Source organism: Myxocyprinus asiaticus, chromosome 42 (assembly GCF_019703515.2).
Source record: "Myxocyprinus asiaticus isolate MX2 ecotype Aquarium Trade chromosome 42, UBuf_Myxa_2, whole genome shotgun sequence".
In the NCBI taxonomy this organism is placed as follows: domain Eukaryota; kingdom Metazoa; phylum Chordata; class Actinopteri; order Cypriniformes; family Catostomidae; genus Myxocyprinus; species Myxocyprinus asiaticus.
In genome coordinates this window covers 17622742-17634506 of record NC_059385.1, presented here as the reverse complement: position 1 = coordinate 17634506, position 11765 = coordinate 17622742, and the positions used below count along the sequence as shown (strand labels likewise).

The 11765-nt window shown below is 38.6% G+C and overlaps 1 pseudogene; it reads left to right on the top strand.

Annotated features, from left to right (window-relative positions):
- The first annotated feature begins 3118 nt into the window (after positions 1-3118).
- Positions 3119-10496, top strand: LOC127432487 (tripartite motif-containing protein 16-like protein; annotated as a pseudogene).
- The last annotated feature ends 1269 nt before the right edge of the window (positions 10497-11765 follow it).

Below are 11765 nucleotides of genomic sequence, written 5' to 3'. Positions count from 1 at the left end.
GTAAATTTCACAGGTGAATTGTGGATGAGAGTGTTGTCTGGTTAGTGCTTCAACTTCCTCTACCTGGCATGACAGCCTCAGGATTAGAGGTAGAGCCCCTGACTCCATGTGCTTGAATAGAGTGAGGATGGCTTGCTTTATTCATGAATGTGATCAGAAGAACCTGTTCAACTTCTGCTCGGATTATAGGTCATGTGAAACACGTACAAATACAGTACTATGCAATATTTTGAGTTCACTTGCGAAAAATAAAATGCTATATGTAGTTTGCATTAATCAATTAACAACATGCAAAGTCCAATAAACAGAAACAAAAGCTAAACTAATATTTGGTGTGACAACCTTTGCCTTCAAAACAGCACCATTTCTCTCAAGGTCATGTCATACCTTGTCCGTAAATAAACTGCCAGGACTGAGAGACAATAATATGATTCCAAAACCTATTTAAACACTTTAATAAAGGTTGTAGTACAAAAACACTTGGCTCACCAGAACAGTGTATCTCACAGGGCTGGCGAGTATTCATCTATTCATGAAAGAGTGACTGCAGTATGTGGGAACAGTGTGTCACGTGTAGTGTCCTGCCTTTAGAAGGTGTTGCCCTTGATGTAAATTCCATGCATGTCTACCTCTGTGCTGAGCCCCAGGAGATACCCTTTGACCCTGGATCCCTTATTCATCTCAGGACCAGGCAGGCTCCCATACATAAAGCCATTCACAGCTCCATTAGACAATTGAATTATTATGACACAAGAAGGACTGTGACAAAGCCTTAACCTGTATCTATGATTTTTAAACATTCAGTTGGTTTGGAAAATTCATATTTGACAGTTATGCTTAAATAGGGGCTCTTTAATTAATTTGTAAATATATCCAGAAAAAAATGAAAAGACAAACATGTCCCCACAATGTAAGAAAACCTGAAATCACCTACATTATGAGGTCTACATCCTGACTGTCACCATAATTCAAGAGCCTTAATAAAGTTACTAAAGTTAATTTAAAATCTAAAAAAGCCAAACGATTTCTATGGGCTTTAGGTTTAGGGTTACAGTATAATAAAAATTGTTAGCAAGCTCAATACAAAAACAGACATCAATGGAATGTCCTCATAACTGTATAAATACCATGCATTTTATTGCTCTCCTAAAACTTCTCATTCTCTGGGTTTGATTCATTTGTACCATAAATTTCAATGTTCTGATGCAAATACCAGCTGAGAATTTCATCTAGCACAGAATACAGCAGAAAAAATTATCATCCACACCTTTCTGTATAAGGCAAAACCAGAGATTACATATGTGCAAAAAAAAAAAATAATAAAAAAAAGCATGCAAAGTAATTTAGTTAAATAATTGTTGACAAAATAAAGTGATGACGGATTTGCATGTAAGTCAATACAGCAGTTTCTAAGTAAATTATTTTGTATAGAGTATCTCTGTTCAGATGCATCATACATTTTAAGAGAAAGCTCACTTTACCAGAGCACCAGTGGATTTCAGTTCATCTTTCTTACACACCAACAGGGGGCCTATGAGGCCAGGCCAGAGTTGGTCTCTGACCGGATCACTGAATGAGAAATACAGGTAGGAATAACAGGGATGGTCACTTTCATATGGCCCCTCCCTCAACTGCATCCTATTGGCAGTGTTGGGGAGTAACAGAATACATGTAACGGGATTACGTATTTAAAATACAAAATATAAGTAACTGTATTCCACTACAGTTGCAGTTTAAATAATTGGTAATTAGAATACAGTTACATTCAAGAAGTATTTTGATTACTGAAGAGATTACTTTGCATTTTATTGTCATTTGTTTCATTTAATATTTAGTCCTTTCAGATGGAAAACATTTATACATATAAATGATGCGATCCAAAGTGCATTTGAACAGCGGTGAAACACTTTCTTATGATGTGTTACATTCATACAAGCAGACAGAGAAGTAAGTTTGAAGTAAGTTTGGAGCAGAAGAAATAAACCTTGTGTAAACTGTCAGCTTTACGCTAAGCTAAAATGCTATATCTAACCATTTTACGTGCACATGTTACCAGGCACGATCATATTTTTTTAATCAAGAAAATTCACGTTAGGGGCTTGGGTAGCTCAGCGAGTAAAGACGCTGACTACCACCCCTGGAATCGCGAGTTCGAATCCAGGGCGTGCTAAGTGACCCCAGCCAGGTCTCCTAAGCAACCAAATTGGCCCAGTTGCTAGGGAGGGTAAAGTCACATGGGGTAACCTCTTCGTGGTCGCTATAATGTGATTCTCGCTCTCGGTGGGGCACGTGGTGAGTTGTACGTGGATGCCATGCTTGTCTCACCAAGCCACGTGATAAGATGCGTGGATTAATGGTCTCAGACACGGAGGCAACGGAGATTCGTCCTCCGCCACGTGGATTGAGGCGAGTCACTACACCACCACGAGGACTTAGAGGGCATTGGGAATTGGGCATTCCAAATTCGGGAAAAATTCATGTTGGATCATAATTTCTTTTTTTCTAGTAAGACCTTTGCTATTAAGGCAAAAATCATATTTTTGATAATAATTTTTGTATTGTTTTCCTGTAAAATATCTAAAAATCTTTAAAACATTGATCTTGTTTTAGAAGCAACACTGCATAAGATATTTAGGTTTTTCAGAGAATGTATTTTTAACGTGTATTTTGTCTTACTGTACTGGCAGAGTTTTTATAGTCAAAACAAGTGAAAAAATCTACCAGTGCTGAAGAAGTAATCCAAAGTATTTAGATTACGTTACTGACCTTGAGTAATCTAATGGAATACGTTACAAATGACATTTTACAGCATGTATATTCTGTAATCTGTAGTGGAATACATTTCAAAAGTAACACTCCCAACCCTGCCTATAGGTGAATGTTTTGCCTGGCTAAACCTGATATACATTCTTTATTTATATAATACATTTCCAATCAAACATTTATGCAGAAAATAGTGTCTGCTTCATTTTGGACCAAACAAGTGCTTTGGTTCATATATATATTTATGAATTATTGGAATCTTTCATAAGGTTGAGGTGCAATTTCTTTCAGGGTCAGCATTAGAGAGCCCTCTTCTGGCTGAGTCTGTATTGTCATGGTTTCATTTTCCCAAAAACCGAGGCAGGATTCTTCAGTTCAGAGGAAACGAAACTGTTGTGGAGCTGTCCTATGTGCTTCTCTCTCTGTGTGTACATGCAGTAAAATGGCAGAAGCTAATATTTCAGTGGCTCAGGACCAGTTCTGCTGTCCAATCTGTTTGGATTTACTGAAGGATCCAGTGGCCCTTGCCTGCGGACACAGTTACTGTATGAGCTGTATCACAGGCTGCTGGGATCAGGGTGATCAAAAGGGAGTATACAGCTGTCCCCAGTGCAGACAGACCTTCACCTCAAGACCTGTTTTGAACAAAAACACTATTCTGGCTGAAATGGTGGAGAAACTGAAGCAGACCAAACTTCAAGGTACTGTTCTTTCTCAGTGTTATGCTGGTTCTGGTGATGTGGAGTGTAACGTCTGTACTGGGGGGGAAACAAAGCCATCAAGTCCTGTCTGGTGTGTCTGAACTCCTACTGTCAGGATCACCTTGAACTACACGACAATTTCTTCAAAGAAATGAGACACGATTTGATGGATGCTACTGGACGACTCCAGGAGATGATCTGCTTTGAACATAAAAGACTGCTGGAGGTTTTCTGTCATACTGACCAGCAGTTTATATGTATGATGTGCATGATGGACAAACACAAAAACCATGACACTGAAACAGCAGTGACAGAGAAACAGGTATAAACTAAAAGTAGCCTATATTGTTTTTCTAATGTCACATTATTGATTGTTGTTGATAAAATCAAAGTCATTATATTTTGTCACATTATGTTTTTTGTTTGTTTGTTTGTTTGTTTGTTTGTTTTTTCATATTCAGTTAATTAAAGCTGCTTCGGTTTTATTCCTCATTAATATTTCATATGAAATTATTTTTGGGTCACAGACAAGCAACCGCAATTCCGGGTCCCATGCAAAAGCAGCGTGGACATTAGCAGCACTGTAGGCCAGTTTCAGTGATTTGTTAAGCATTATACTGTTGGCTATAATGTAAACAAGTTTGTAAATATTAATACAATTTATGGCTGTGGTTCATAGTGAAGAAATAGTTTCTTTTTGAACAAATTGCAAAATAAGTTTAAACAATTTCATACTCAATATCTAGTGCACACATTAAAATTGATCTTTGAACATTGTTGGTGGAACTGGGGCTACTGAAATCGTTTCTCAGGTTACTGTTTTTTCCAACAGAGGCAGCTGGAGGAAACCCAGAGACTATTCAATCAGAGAATCCAGCAGAGAGAGAAAGAGCTTCAGGGACTCAGAGAGGCTGTGGAGTCTCACAAGGTGAATTTTGAGCAGAGGAGAAAAACTGCTGGGAGCTGGAAGAGCGAGAGATCCCTTTCAAATCGGTGACTTAGATGGTGCGTCAATTTGCTGATGCTTTGGGGATCTCCACTGCGATAACTGATCCCTGAAGCCATTAAGAATCATGCCAATTTCAGTTGGCAGATTTCTGCCCCTTTGTAGTGTCATTGCGCGTATATACGGTGGAGCATGGTTCTATTTTGACAGAATTTTCTCCTTCAAGGTAGCGAGTTTGTCGTCATATTTGCACGCCTCACAGGGAGTGGATAATTTGTCTACTTGCCTGTGGTACTCCGGCGATAATCTTTTGTTGATGCTTCGCTGTTAGACTGCAAAGAAGTCTACTGCATGTGGCTTTATCTCTTCTCCTGTGTGTTAGCGGACGGACAAGCCTCGTGTCGCTGATTCACTGCTTCGCCAGCATATGGATTATTGTCTATGGCCTGTTGTGCTCCAACAGAAGTGTATCCTTTGAAATATTGAAGCATGTCATAAATGCTACAGCATATATTTTGTTTGTGTGTGTGTGTTTACTATACACAAGCATAAAAGAGTTGTTTCTTAATGACGTCTTTTTTGCTTGCACATTTGGAGCGTTTGAGAAGTAGAGACAACTGGTCTTTCTTGGGAATGAAAATCGACTTGATAAGTATGTCAGCGTGCCTAGCCGAGGATCGAACTCAGTCCATTCTGAAGGTGCTTAAACACCTTCAAGCTGGGGTGGGCATTTCTGTTGAAGCTCTTTCAACGGGCTCTGGGAATCATTGCTGCAGCAGCCATCACCCCACTGGGGCTACTATGTACATATGAGACCCCTCTAATGCTGGCTCAAATCGAAGGTACTTCATCACTCATGATGACACTTTCTATCAAAAGGGCGTGGCACTAGGTCAAGTAACCAGATACAAAGTGGTCACAACGGATGCCTCCAACTCGGGCTGAGGAGCCCTGTGCAACAGACATCTGATTTTGGCTCCTGGCACATAAATCGGCTAGAGCTACTTGCAGTCTTTCTAGAATTGAGAGCTTTGCGGTCAGTCGTGCAGGGCTTTCACATCCTGATCCAATCCGACAACTTAGCGGTTGTGGCATACATAAACCGCCAGGGGGGAGTTCAGTCATACCCAATGTTGAACTTGGCACACCAGCTCTTCCTCTGGTGCAATAAACATCTCCTGTCGACATGTGCGACGCATGTCCTTGGTCACCTGAACCAGGGCACAGATCTGCTTTCGCAGCAGGGTATTATACAGGGGTAATGGAGATTCTGATGGAGTTCTGATGACAGGGAATCTGTTTGGGGAAGCCGAGGTAAACCTGTTTGCCTACCCAGAGACAACGCATTGTAGCCTATGGTACTCCCTGACTCATGCCCCGCTGGTCCTGGATGCCCTAGCTCTCAAATGGCCAGCGAAACTGTTTTCTCTCCCGTGCACTTGCTTCACCTAGTGTTGTGCAAAATTCGGGGAAGACAGTGAAACCGTGCTATTAGTTGCACCGGAATGGCACAACCGCCCTTGGTTTCTGGAGCTTGGATGATGCGTGCCTCACCCGTCTATGCTTAAAGTGTATGTCGCTGCTATAGCGATCAGGCACGACCCCCTTGGTAGTTTGTCAGTAGGCAAGTACCGTTTGGTCATAAAGTTTTTACCCGATGCAAGGCGGCTGAGACCCTCTTGCCACGTCACTGTCCCTGTTTGGGACTCAGCTTTCGTGTTTAAAGCGTTCATGGGTCCCCTCTTAGAGCTGTTGGATACAGTAAGTTTACACATACTGTACTAACATTGAAGACTGCACTTCTGCTCGCTTTGGCTTCAGTAAAACATGTTGGGGACCTTTAAGCATTGTGGGTTAGAGACTCTTGTTTAGAGTTGGCACTGGGCTTGTCGAAAACCATTCTCAAACCCAGGGATGGTTAAGTGCCCAAGATTTTAACCACTCCCTTCAGGGTTTAGGTTTTCACCCTTCAAGTTTTCTCCCCTCCTCTGTCCACTTCGGACGAGGCAGAGAATCTGCACATGCTCTGCCCTGTAAGGGCACTGCTTACATATGTTGATCGTATAAGTCAAATGAGACATTACACACCAATGAGGCATACGACTCGCATGGCATGCTGTGCCCCACTGGAGCTAAAACTCACTCATGGCCTCCTCCTAGGCATTGTCTAATGGTGTGTCCCTAGAGGACATCTGCCTAGCCATGAGCTGGGATTCTTCAAACACCTTTGCTACTTTTTATAAGCTGGCTGTTTCCTCCCTTTCTTCCCAGGCGCTTAATGTGACGGAGAATTTCACTGCTATAGTAGCCAGTGTATTTCTGCAAAATTGTGGTCTCCTGGCAATTTCATGAGCCTTTACTGGAGGTTAATTTATGTAATGTTTCCCTACCATCTATGGCATCATGTTTGCTGGCAGTCATGTGCCGCCCTGCGCTTTCTTGCCTGCAGTAAATTGACACTGTTTGTGGTGTTACACTACCCGTATTGTTTAGTGTCACCACCACATAACCATCTTAATAACTGTTTTTTTTCCTCCCTTCCTATTGATGATACAAAGAGGAGGCTTTGTCAGTGCCTTTAACTGCCCTATTGGCTAGTAGCCATTGCTTACCTGTGCAAATCAGTAGCATGGCATGATGGTATACATTTCCTCAAAGTGTCAGCAAACTGACGCAGCGTTGAATTGACTGACTTGAAAGGTAACGTTAAGTTTATGAGTTTATGGCATATACATATTTTAAATATATAATATGTATATGCCATTGATGCAGCTTTTCATTGCATTAATTTTGCAGATTGCAGAGTAATGTTTTTTAATATTGTGAAATCATAAAGGAGGGGAACCAGGGCAACATTTATATTTTAATATAATACAGTTGTTTCATATAATGCAATGTTTACTTTTGGCCCATGACCCTCAATCAAGTTTGATTTTTGACACTTTGTAGGAAAAAGTTTGAGCACCTCTGCTATAAATTTACCAGATTAAGGGTTTTGAAAATAAATTTAATTCTAGGGGGTTAAATGAGGAATAAGGTTTATTATTATTCACAAGATATGAAGTTGGAGATACAATATCTTTGCTGACCGGGCACATTTCCATATAGTCATATTTTTCTTTTTATGCCCTCGCTTCAATTTAGAACACTTGAATATCTAGTTAAAATAGGCTAACAAAAATGCTTTAAGGATAAATATATGGATAAATATTGACAATGATGAAAGTTTTAGAAAAGACACAGTAAATCCCTACGTTAATGTTTTTCCTTCAACTTAAGATGTCACAATTATTCTGTAGAATCAAGCCGTTCTAATGGTAGAATCCTCCAGAATCCTGGCCTCAGAGGAATAATAAAAAAAAAAAACTATCTGCAACTATTGACATTGATTTTTGCCGATAACCGATAGTTCCAAAAAGCAACTACGGCACCAGTTAATCAGAAAAAAAACGATATATCAGTCAACCTCTAATTTAGATCACGTAGTGTTCCTAATGAAATTACCCGCCAAAGTGTTGCTTGGCAAGTGTATAAGTTTGGACCCTGGTTAGGACTATCCTCCAATCAATCAGTAAAGAGCCCAGTGTTGGTCCACTTTCCAGGACTGAACCCCACGTTGGCTGCCTGAATAAGAGCTGAATCAGTATAGGGTGGTTCTTTTGACCAGTGGAACCTTCTCTCTTTGTCTCAGTGCTCTGCACAGACAGCAGTGGAGGACAGCGAGAGGATCTTTACTGAGCTGATCCGCTCCGTTGAGAGACGCCGCTCTGAGATGACACAGCTGATAAGAGCTCAGGAAAAGGCTGCTGTGATTCAAGCTGAAGGACTTTTGAAACAACTGGAGCTGGAGACTGCTGATCTGAGGAGGAGAAAAGCTGAGCTGGAGCAGCTTTCACACACAAATGATCACATCCATTTCCTCCAGGTAATAGTGTGTTTGATGAAATCAGGACAGTGGTCTTTAGGTAATGCTTGTTGTTACAGAGGACTTTTTAACATATTATTTGATCAATATAATTTGAGCAACATTATTCAAAAAAGTATAATATGAAAGTTTTCACGAGTAGAATAAGCAGTTGGAATGCTGACGGAAATGTTGTCAGGAGTTCTGTCAGGTGATGCTGAGTTTAGTGTTCTTGTTATGCAACCATCTCACTGAACAAAGATAAAGCCTCTTATTTATTTGATCTTGTACAGAGTTCTTAAGAAATGTGTATTCATTTATTCAGGCTGCATGTCTTTATGTGTCTTTAATATTTTATGAGGGTGTTGTTTGTCTTTGTCTGTAGAGTGTCAAGTCTTTCACTGTTCCTCCTGAATCCACAGTCTTACCCGGCATCAGTTCTCTCCTCTCTTTTGATAATGTTAGAGAATCTGTATCTCTGCTAAGAGAGAAACTTGAAGATTTCTGCAGAGAAGAGATAGAAAAGATAGCTGGTAGAGGTAAAATATTGGAGATTTGTTGTTGTTAATATTTTGGATCTTGTTACATATTAATGTTCATTATTAATTTGCTCTTTGCATAAAAACAACACTTGTTGATTTCTATAGTGAGATGTATACAGATAATTTCTGCCCCTGATCCCAAGACCAGGGAGGAGTTCTTACAATGTAAGTATTACTGAGGTATAAAAGGTATTCAGATATCGATCTAACTAATAATACAAGCACACACACATGCACATAATGTGTGCTAGTATATCGGAATCCCCGTTTACACCTATATTTCACGCTATCTACTTGTGATCTGATCATCCCAAACAAATCTAAAATCAATTTTTAGGGTTCATGTCAAGTTAAGCTGAATCAATAGCATTTGTGGCATAATGTGAATTTCGACTCGTCCCTCATATATATATATATAAAACGCATTTACCATAAGGCACTTACAATGGAAGTAAATGGGGCCAGTGCATATACGTTAAAATAAATACTGTTTCAAACATATTGGCACAACAATCTGCTAGTGCACACACACATGTACTATAACGTGTGTTTTTATTCTGACATCCACAATACCAAATTCTTGCCTAAAACTTGCTGAAACAGTTTATGTATAAGCCTGATCCCAGGTGCAAAATTATTTAATATTATATATACAAATGTACAAATTCATTATGCTGAATTTTTTATGTTGGAACATGTATAAAAAATAAAATAAGAAGAAGAACGTATGTTTACTAATACATAATAATACTGTATGTTTAAAGTTTAGAAATCTGATTTCTTGATGATGTATGTTCATTCCTTTAGATTCATGTCAGCTCAGTTTGGATCCAAACACTGTGCATAAACTCCTCTGTCTGTCTAAGGACAACACAGTGGTTACTAACACTGGAATGGTCCAGAAGTATCCTGATCATCCACACAGATTTGATTATTGGGCTCAGGTGTTGTGTAGAGAGAGTTTGTGTGGACGCTGTTACTGGGAGGTTGAGTGGAATGGGAGCAAGGATGGCTGGATGGGTATATCAGTGTCATATAAGGGCATCAGCAGGAAAGGAAAGGGTGATGAGTGTGTGTTTGGATATAATAATCAGTCCTGGAGACTGAACTGCCTTCACTCCACTTACAAATTCTGTCATGATTCCATAAATACTGCACTCCCTGTATCCTCCAGCTCCTCTAAAATAGGAGTGTATGTGGATTACAGTGCAGGAACTCTGTCCTTCTACAGTGTCTCTGACAACATGACCCTCATCCACAGAGTCCATACTACATTCACGCAGCCTCTCTATCCTGGTTTTAGGGTTTATGATGGATCAACAGTGAAACTATGTGATCTAAGAAAAGAGATGATACAGTGATTCTATCGTACTACTATTACTGTATCACAGCTTTGAGCTGCATGATTCATTAGTGACAGTGAGATGTTATAGTCTTTTCTAATCAATAAATCAATAGTACAGCTGCATTCTGTAATTAAATAGTATGTCAAATATTAACTGATATTTACTGGTTGTATTAATGTAGGATAAGAATAAATATTTAGGAATTACCGATCCAGCTTAATTGGTTTCTAAATCACTTTCTCTCTCTCTCTCTCTCTCTCTCTCTCTCTCTCTCTCTCTCTCTCTCTCTCTCTCTCTCTCTCTCTCTCTCTCTCTCTCTCTCTCTCTCTCTCTCTCTGTGGAGAGGAAAGTTAATTCTTCTAGAAGCAAATTAATGCAGAGGTTGAAGCTGTAGTGATGATATGATAGTGTCTTTCTCCAAATTCTATCCTCCAAGTGTTTTTTTTTTTTAAGGGAAATTACTGCATTGTTTCAAAATCTCTTTTTCTCTGTATAAATGTAATGTTCATTCATTCATTCATTCATTCATTCAAAGTCTCTTTTGTCCTGTGAAGATGGTACCGTAACAAGTAATGAGAGACTTGTACATTATCCTTTTCACAATAAAAGGCCATGCAGCAATACCAAATCCAAGCAACAAGCAATATAAATATAGAGGAGAAAATAGTACATAAAACGAATATATTGTAAAAGATAAAGGACATAAAAGACATGCAACACAAGTGTATGTGAGTGTGGCACTCTTCATCACTAGTGTCAAATACAATATTCAGTTGCTGTAAACTCTATATAAGGATATTTACAGTGCATTTTATTCTATGTTTTTTCCCTTAATGAGTTTTTGTGAAATGTAGCGTTATAATTATCTGCCATATTTGAAATAAACACGAGATAGTTTGTGTACATTTTTTAATCTTTCAAAAAATGTCCTTTATTTTTTTTTTTTTTACTCATAATTAAACATTTCAAATAAAATTACAAGAAGTGTGATTCTAATTTATGGAAAACTATAGTTTAAAAAGGGGGTTTTCAACTTGTCAATGCTGAGAAGAACCCATAAATATGATTTATATCATGCATAGAGGCCCATTTATACAGTGTGTGAAATGAAGTAAGCATAACATTATATAGATGTTTTCTGCCAAATTAAATAGTTCACTTTTGTATTGTTATTGTACTAAAGCCAAAATAAATGATTACAATATTATCTGGAAAATATTGACTTTGTATTAATTTGACAGCATACCTTTGCTTCTATTCACTATAAGTAATGTATGAACCTAAATAAAAATGTATTTGATTTTCAGTTTGATTGAAATTAATTTGTAGACTTTAGAAAGCAGAATGAAACAGTAATTATAATGAATTTTGGGGTCCGTGTACTTTTGCGTCCATTGTTTTTTACTTTTTAAACCCAAAAATGAAAAACGAATGTATCTGCTTATGAATAGAATAAGCAGATTCAAACTCATTTTCTGCTGACTGTTTCATTTTCTATTTAAAAAGGAATAAAGAGAAGGGGAAATGGCTCAATTTTCATTTTCTTTCATTGTTTAAAAAATG